This window comes from Quercus lobata, chromosome 4 (assembly GCF_001633185.2).
Source record: "Quercus lobata isolate SW786 chromosome 4, ValleyOak3.0 Primary Assembly, whole genome shotgun sequence".
Taxonomy (NCBI): domain Eukaryota; kingdom Viridiplantae; phylum Streptophyta; class Magnoliopsida; order Fagales; family Fagaceae; genus Quercus; species Quercus lobata.
Genome location: NC_044907.1, coordinates 88426622 through 88434886, shown reverse-complemented (window position 1 = coordinate 88434886; position 8265 = coordinate 88426622).

The window sequence follows — 8265 nt, the reverse complement described above, 5'->3', positions numbered from 1 at the left end:
TTTTTTCTTTTTTCTGTTCTAATGATAATGAATTTTCCATTTGTTTCTCGGACCTCTATATATGTTATCAGCAATTTTTTTGGAAAAACGATGCCATTGCACTCCATTCAAAATTCTTGACCGGTCAAACCTAGGGCTATTTTCGTACAAAATTTACACGAGTTTTTTTTTTTTTTCTTTTCTTTTCTTTCTAAAGAATTTTCAATTTGTTTCTTGGACCTCTATATATGCTATCTCCTAGTTTTTGTGCAAAAATGCCAACATTGCATTCCGGTCAAAATTCTTGAGCAATCAGACCTAAGGGCATTTTTGTACAAAATTTACCCGAGTTTTTTTTTTAATTTATTTATTTCTTCTTCCTAAAGAATTTTACATTTTTTTCTTGGACCTCTATTTATACTATCTACAAGTTTTCGTGCAAAAATGCCGACAATGCATTCCGGACAAAATTCTTGATCAATCGGACCTATGGGCATTTTCGTACAAAACTTACCCAAGTTTTTCTTTTCTTTTCTTTCAAAAGAATTTTCCATTTGTTTCTTGGACCTCTATATATGCTATCTCCTAGTTTTCGTGCAAAAACGTTGACATTGCATTCCAGTCAAAATTCTTGATCAATCAGACCTAGGGGCATTTTCGTACAAAATTTACCCGAGGTTTTTTTTTTTTTTTTCCCAAATATTTTTCCATTTGTTTCTTGGACCTCTATATATACTATCTACAGGTTTTCGTGCAAAAACGCCGACATTGCATTCCGGTCTAAATTGTTGATCAATCAAACCTAGGGGCATTTTCGTACAAAATTTACCCCAAATTTTTTTTTTTTTTTCAAAAGAATTTTCCATCTTGATCAGTCGGACCTATGGGCATTTTTGTACAAAATTTACATCGAGTTTTTTTTTTTTTCCTAATGAATTTTTCATTTTTTTCTTGGACCTTAATATATGCTATCTAAAAGTTTTCGTGCAAAAATGCAGACATTGCATTCTGGTCAAAATACTTGACCAATCAAACCTATGGGTATTTTTGTACAAAATATACCCCGATTTTTTTCCCCTTCTAATGAATTTTCCATTTGTTTCTTGGACCTATATATACACTATCTACAAGTTTTCATGCAAAAACACCGACATCGCACTCCGGGCAAAATTCTTGACTAGTTGGACCTAAGGGAATATGAACGACATCATGCCACGTGAGTCTCAGGCCCATTGCTTATTGAGAGTGTCTACGCTACCCAAAATCCTAAATAGGTTAGGGGCGCACTGATGGGGAGTCAACCTATGGTTGATCAGATAGTCTCGGGTCACCCTACCCATGGGAAGTGTCATTCCTCCTTCTATGAAAGTGATCATAGGAATGACAACCGCCCCTTCCTTTCTATCTGTGACTATTTGGTCTGGAGCACAGTACCGTAGGGCTACTCCCTACGGAATGTGATACTTAGCTCTAAAACCCTCCATACCGGCTGGAGAGTCTACGAGGTGCTTAAACCTACCCATTTAGTCAAACTAAAGGGAAATTGATGAAGTTTTTAAGAAAAGATAGAAAAGATTGGAAGGCCGAGGAGAAAAGATTGTAGGAAGGAAGAAACTTATGAGAGTAGGTATGAGTATTGCTTTTGGTACTTCTTAAAAGTTTGAATTTCTTAAAGAAAAAGACTTGGAGACTTTAGAAATTTAGGAAGTCTTGAAAGTTTGAGAGCTAGGAATCTCTAGAGAGCTTGAAAACTTGTGAAATGAGGAAAAATGATTTCCCTGGGTCCTTTATATAGGGGATGGAATTGAGTGGGAGTTATCCCGCTCAAAATTCAAGGAGAAATGTCAACTGTAGGATTTGCATCTCACCGTTAGATGCGGGGAACAAAGTGCCGCCTGGAGCAATTAATGACGTATCGTGGGCTTCGAAGCATCAGGAACAATTATGAGGCACGCGAAATGGTGTTCTCGCATGTGCAAATCAGATAAACAAAACCCCAATTTTTCTCCTTATCCAACTGGAGTTTTGAAGGGCTATTCTAGGGATAAGGGCCCAAAGTTATATATTGGGTCTTGGGCTTTGGCCGAGGACATTGATTGGTCCGAGTCCCATAAGTAACATGCAAGTGGAAAGGTTGGGAAAGGTTGTTTGAGGAGGATTGTCTCCTCGGATAAACGAAGCATAGATCAAATGTATATTCTATCACTCAAAGTGACCTTCCAGGAAATTCCACTGAGAGGGACGTGCATTATGAACATACTGGAAGAATGGGAGCTAGGAAATATTTAAGGAAAAGTTGCTGCCACCACATTGAATGCTCTGCAGCTAACTTTCTGGTCGCATTTATGTGGAGAAAACCCCTGAACAGTGCTGCCTTGGCTACCCCAACTCACAGAAGACCAGAGGGGGTGTTCGATGGGACAAGCACCCAATGAATGGCTTGGATGATCAACAAATGGATGGCTAAGATCGTGGGAAGTGAGATACATAATGTAAGAAACCCTTGGGGAGATGGAGATCGAGAACTAAGAGAAAAACACTGTAGCATTAAGAATTGACTTTGTAATCAAACCTGAAAGAAATATATAAGAACAAATCTCCTTGGACTTTGCCGAGGACGATTTTCTTCAGCATAAACCTATCTATTTCCATTCTCTTATCATCTGAATTTACTTTAGTGTTTGTCTGATTCATTAAAGCCCAGTTTTCCAACCCATTCTCTACAAATTCATTGTTTTGGGCTTTTTGAGCCTAATTTTTGGGCTAGGGACTCAAATCTAGTCCTTACAATATTTATTATAGGTTATATGTTTATCAATTTTTACAATATTGTATAAATAATGATTATTGCAATAATTTTATCAATTTTTAAGTCCATCCATATTTTACAATAATTTTATTAAAAAAAATTTGGTAACGAGTTATTACTTATCTAATTTTTTTTTTTTTTTTTTAAGAATAAAATGCAAAAATTGATGTCAATTGTGTGGACTTAATTGTTCCATGGTTGTCTTTTTTCTCCTAAGGCAATTCAACAGATATTGAAAAGGTCAAACTTTCTTTTTTAAGGAAACTTTCTTTCTTGAGACTTGAGAGGAATGTGGAAATTGTAAAACGTGTCTCCTTTTATAGGGGCACGAAAACTGAACCGAAAAGAAAATCCTCAATGCATAATTTTTTTTTATTTATTTAATATTATATGAGCCCGTAAACTGGACCAAGAAGAAAATCGCCTCTAAGAACACGCTAAATAGATTGTTTATAAACAATCGTCTCTGGTTATTTTTTTTTTATAAACAATACTAAATGGATTGTTTATAAAAGTACCTTTTCCATTTTAATATAGACAATCCATTTAGTATAATGAGTAAGATTAATACATATATATATATATATATATAATTGCTAAAGAAAGGTTTAAGCAAATACACATTGAATAAGTAGAAAAAAAAAAGTAATAATCAAATAACCAAGTATACCTTATATGGTTATTTATATGATATATTATATATTTGTATCAGTTTTAATTAATGTTTATTATATTTAATATATGTTATATGTTTATCAATTTTTACAACATTATATAAAAAATGATTATTACATTAATTTCATCAATTTTTAAGTCCATCCATATTTTACAATAATTTTATTAAAAAAAAATGGTAACAAGCTATTACTTGTGCAAAAAGTGATATATAATTTTTTTTTTTTTTTAAGAATAAAAGGAAAAAATTGATGTCTATTGTGTGGACTTAATTGTTCCATAGTTGTCTTTTTTCTCCTAAGGCAATTCAACATACATTGAAAATGACAAACTTTCTTTGTTAAGACAACTTTCTTTCTTGAGACTTGAGAGGAATGTGGAAATTGTAGAAAGTGTTTCCTTTTATTGGGGCACGTAAACTAAACCGAAATGAAAATCCTCAATGTATATAATTTTTTTTTTTGTTTAATATTAAATGAGCACGTAAACCGGACCAAGAAGAAAATCGCCTCTAAGAACACACTGAATGCATTGTTTATAAACAATCGTCTCAGGTTATTTGTTTTTATAAACAATACTAAATGGATTGCTTATAAAAAATACTTTGGACATATCGGACTACCTCTCGCCTTTCTCCTACATCCGCACACAGGCGGTTGAAGGCAAAGGCTTACCGTCTAGCAAAAATTTGGGCTTCCACGCTGGTGCAGCTTGGGAGGAGGACGTAACCCCCGGACCGACCTGGGTCTGCGGCTCGTGAATAATGATGCCCTCTGTTGGCTGGGGAGGAGTCTGGACGGCAACATCTCCCAGACCCGTAGATAGTTGATCGGTAACCCTCTGTTTCTTCCGAGCTCGTCCAGCTTGAGAAGAGGGTGGAGGGTGAGGCACTTGGCTCCGATCCTAAGAAGGTGGGGGCTGGGTGGGTTACCGTGCACCGGGCACGAAGCGATCAATAGTCATAACCCTCCTTGAAACCATGTTTTCATTGGGGTGGGTATCTGCAACCGACAAGCCGGTCGCTTCAATCGCTGGATGCTCAGGCTCCACAACAGGGTTCTCGGGCCGCACTTGCTCTTGAACAGGGTCCTCTTGTTGAATAGTCTCGTGAGCTAACTCTCAAAGACGCCGAGACATGTGTTCCACAGACTCGTCCCGCAAAGGAGCTAGCTTGTCTGAGCAAGTGTAGCGCCTTCCGAACTCCCTCGCCTCCCCAGTTGTAAGCTTTGGCGGCAAGAAGTTCGCGTACCGAACGTCAATATATGACAGCAGGGGACTATCAACTAATAGTGCCTACTTGAAGGACTGCTAGGTAGAATAAACAGGCTCTACTCCAAGGATCATGTGCGATGCTCGGAGCTGTCTGTCCCAGTGCATGAATATCTCGGAACGGAGGATGAAGTTCAGGTCTTTTACGTGGACGGTTTTGATGTCCGGAACGAACACTTTGCCGTCTACAAAAGAACAAGTGTTATATCAATATCCGATAACGAAGATCTACTTCAATAAAGAGGAAAGAAAAGGAAAAAGGGGGGGGGGGGAACAGTTAGATCAAGAATTGGTACAAACCCACTTCACGCCGTGAAAGAGGGCAGGGGACTTCCCCGGTAAACCAGTTGTCGCGCACCCAGACAAACTCCCCGGCGGAGTTCCTATTCGAATCAGGTAGGCATGATATCAGCCGTACCCGATTATCTCTAGTTTTTAGGTAATAGTTGGTAGCTTTGTTCCCACAAAGGCTATACATATGGTTAATATCATGGTAATCTAACTGTAAATTAAAGGTGTGGTTCAACCTACTAATGCAGCGAACTACTCGGTAAAAGTTGGGGGGAAGCTGGTCGGGACACAGCTCGTAGTACCTAAGTGTGTCTGTCAAAAGGGGATTCACGGGGAAGCTAACCCTACCCTCTAGAATTGCCATTAAAGGAAAAAAGGCTGTGCCTTGTCCTCAATGGATAGAGATTTCACTCTCGTGGCAGTAAGCCACTTCCACGTCATCGGAAATAACCTGCGAAGGAATTACTATCAATGAAACACATTTCTGCCATGTTTTACTTATAACATTATTTGTTGCATTTATTACCTGCTTAAGTGTTAAACAGAACCTTGGACCATATACCTTGGGTAAATTAATACTTCTTATTATTTGTCTAAGTATTAAACAGAACCTTGGTCATGCTTGGCTCCTCGAACCACATACCTTAGGTAAATTAATACTTCTTATTATTTAACTAAGTGTTAAACAGAACCTTGGCCATGTCTGGCTCCTCGGACCACATACCTTGGATAAATTAATACTTTTTATTATTTGTTCAAGTGTTAAATAGAACCTTGGTTATGCTTGGCTCCTCGAACCACATACCTTAGGTAAATTAATACTTCTTATTATTTAACTAAGTGTTAAACAGAACCTTGGCCATGTCTGGCTCCTCGGACCACATACCTTGGATAAATTAATACTTTTTATTATTTGTTCAAGTGTTAAATAGAACCTTGGTTATGCTTGGCTCCTCGAACCACATACCTTAGGTAAATTAATACTTCTTATTATTTAACTAAGTGTTAAACAGAACCTTGGCCATGTCTGGCTCCTCGGACCACATACCTTGGATAAATTAATACTTTTTATTATTTGTTCAAGTGTTAAATAGAACCTTGGTTATGTTTGGTTCCTCGTACCACCTACCTTGGGTAAATTAGCACTACCAAACATTTAACTAGGTGTTAAACAGAACTTTGATTATGTCTGGCTCCTCAGACCACCTGACTTGGGTAAACTAGTATCTCTGTGGCTATGAGAATCATATGCCTTGGAAAGGTTAGTAACTATCCAAGCTATGGTGTATAATCAAAATCCCCATTGAGGTAATTTGAGAGAAGGGGAACGCTTGAGCATCATTTAAAGCATTTGCAAGTATGTCCACAATCAGTTCATAAGCTAACTATCATTTACAATTCTCCGAATCTACTACTAAGGGGAAAGTTATGTGGAGCCGTGGATGATAGATACTCCACCATTCTTTGAGATCAATGAAAAAGTCCAGTGATATGCAGGATCCTCTAAAGTTAATTAAGCTTAAGGCATGTTTTTGCAGTAAATAGTACATTTTATTGAGGTTATAAACTTGGAAGGTCTAGTCTATCCTATTGCTGATTATGTAGGGACTAATAACTGAATTGTTACTTATGTAGATAACCAGGTAAAGCTATATCTCATTTTCTTATTGGTTGAGTGGTGTCGAGGAGGTGTCGAGCTTCAAACTTCGACAGATACAGCTAATGAGAAGCTATCGAGGAGCTGTCGAGGAGACAAGAGCTTTCTCGATCGATCCACCAGCTGTCAAGGAGTTGTCGAGATTGCGATAAGAAACAGCTTAAGAGCTCGACAAATAGCCTAGCTGTCGAGAGGTGTCGAGAAGCTATCAAGCTTTAAAAATCAGCACTTTCTCACTTGATTCTTGGACAGACTTGCATGGCTTTAACACTTGAACTTGAAATAAGGTTTCTTGAAGTATTAAACACATCCTAGATCTACCCAGCCAATTACATAAAATATGTCCTTAACAATTTGAAATAGCTTTTGGACGGTTATAACTCTTTACCCCTGATATATAATTGATTCTAACTCTCACATTCTATACTTCTTTCAAAACATTCAAAGAAATACTAAAAATTGTAGGTGACTTCTTTGAAATTGCTATATTTAGAACATAATTAAACATGGTTGTGTCCTAGGGATAAATCTGTAGTAACAGTTTAGTAACTCCTGTGCGGGTGCATATAGTGTCTAAGGGTAAGGTTTTGGTTGTGGTTCCAAATTGTCAAATGTTTTGTTTAATTATTAAATCACTATACTTTTCAATGATTTTTGGTAGTAGAAATTAGATGAGTAGATCCTTCTTTTTTTTTTAATGTGATAGGTGTTACCTCCTCTTAGGTAGAGGTAATCTGAAAGAAACTGTGGCGATGAAATTATGAAAAAAAAAAAAGTTTAGAGAATCTCGTACGTACAAGAGATGTATGTAAACCGTACAATTTCCAAGTTTCTTTTGCATCAATATTTCGTGAGAATCTATATGAAACACGAACGTACGAGTGTTGTCGGGGAGTACATAGAATTTACAAATTTGACAATTTGTTCCAATTGAAATGAAAACGTTCGTGAATATTTAAAACAATTTATGGACAATTATCTTTCCTTGCCCATGATACATAAATGATTCTAACTCTCACTTTGAATGTCTTCTTCTTTGAAAACTTCCTTAGAAACACTAAAAATCCTCTAGGACTCCACCAAAATTTCTATTTTTAGAATCTAATAAACTTGGTTGTATTCTGGAGATAAATTTATGGTAACGTTTTAGTAAATGTTGTGTGGGTGCATACATTGTCTAAGGAAACTATTACATTGGAGCTCCAAATTATCTGGTGTTTTGTTTGATTATTGAATCACTATATTTTTTTAATTATATCTTTTAATACCAAAAATGATATTTTTAGTCCCAATTTTTTATAATGTGAAAAGTGTTATTTCCTCTTTAGCGTTGAAAGAGTGACAAAAAAAGTTGCAAACAATTGAAAAAATAAAGTTTGTAGAATCTCGGATGTACAAGAGTGTCAGGTTTGTTTTCATCAAAAATAATTGTTGGTTGTACGAATCTCAAGTGTACGAGATTTGTACAAGATTACACAAAATTTACGAATTTGAAAATTTTTGGGCCAAAAGTCGTACAACTTGAAGTGAAAACTATTGTGAATATTGGAAACAATTTCTGGATGGTTTTAAGACTTTACCCATG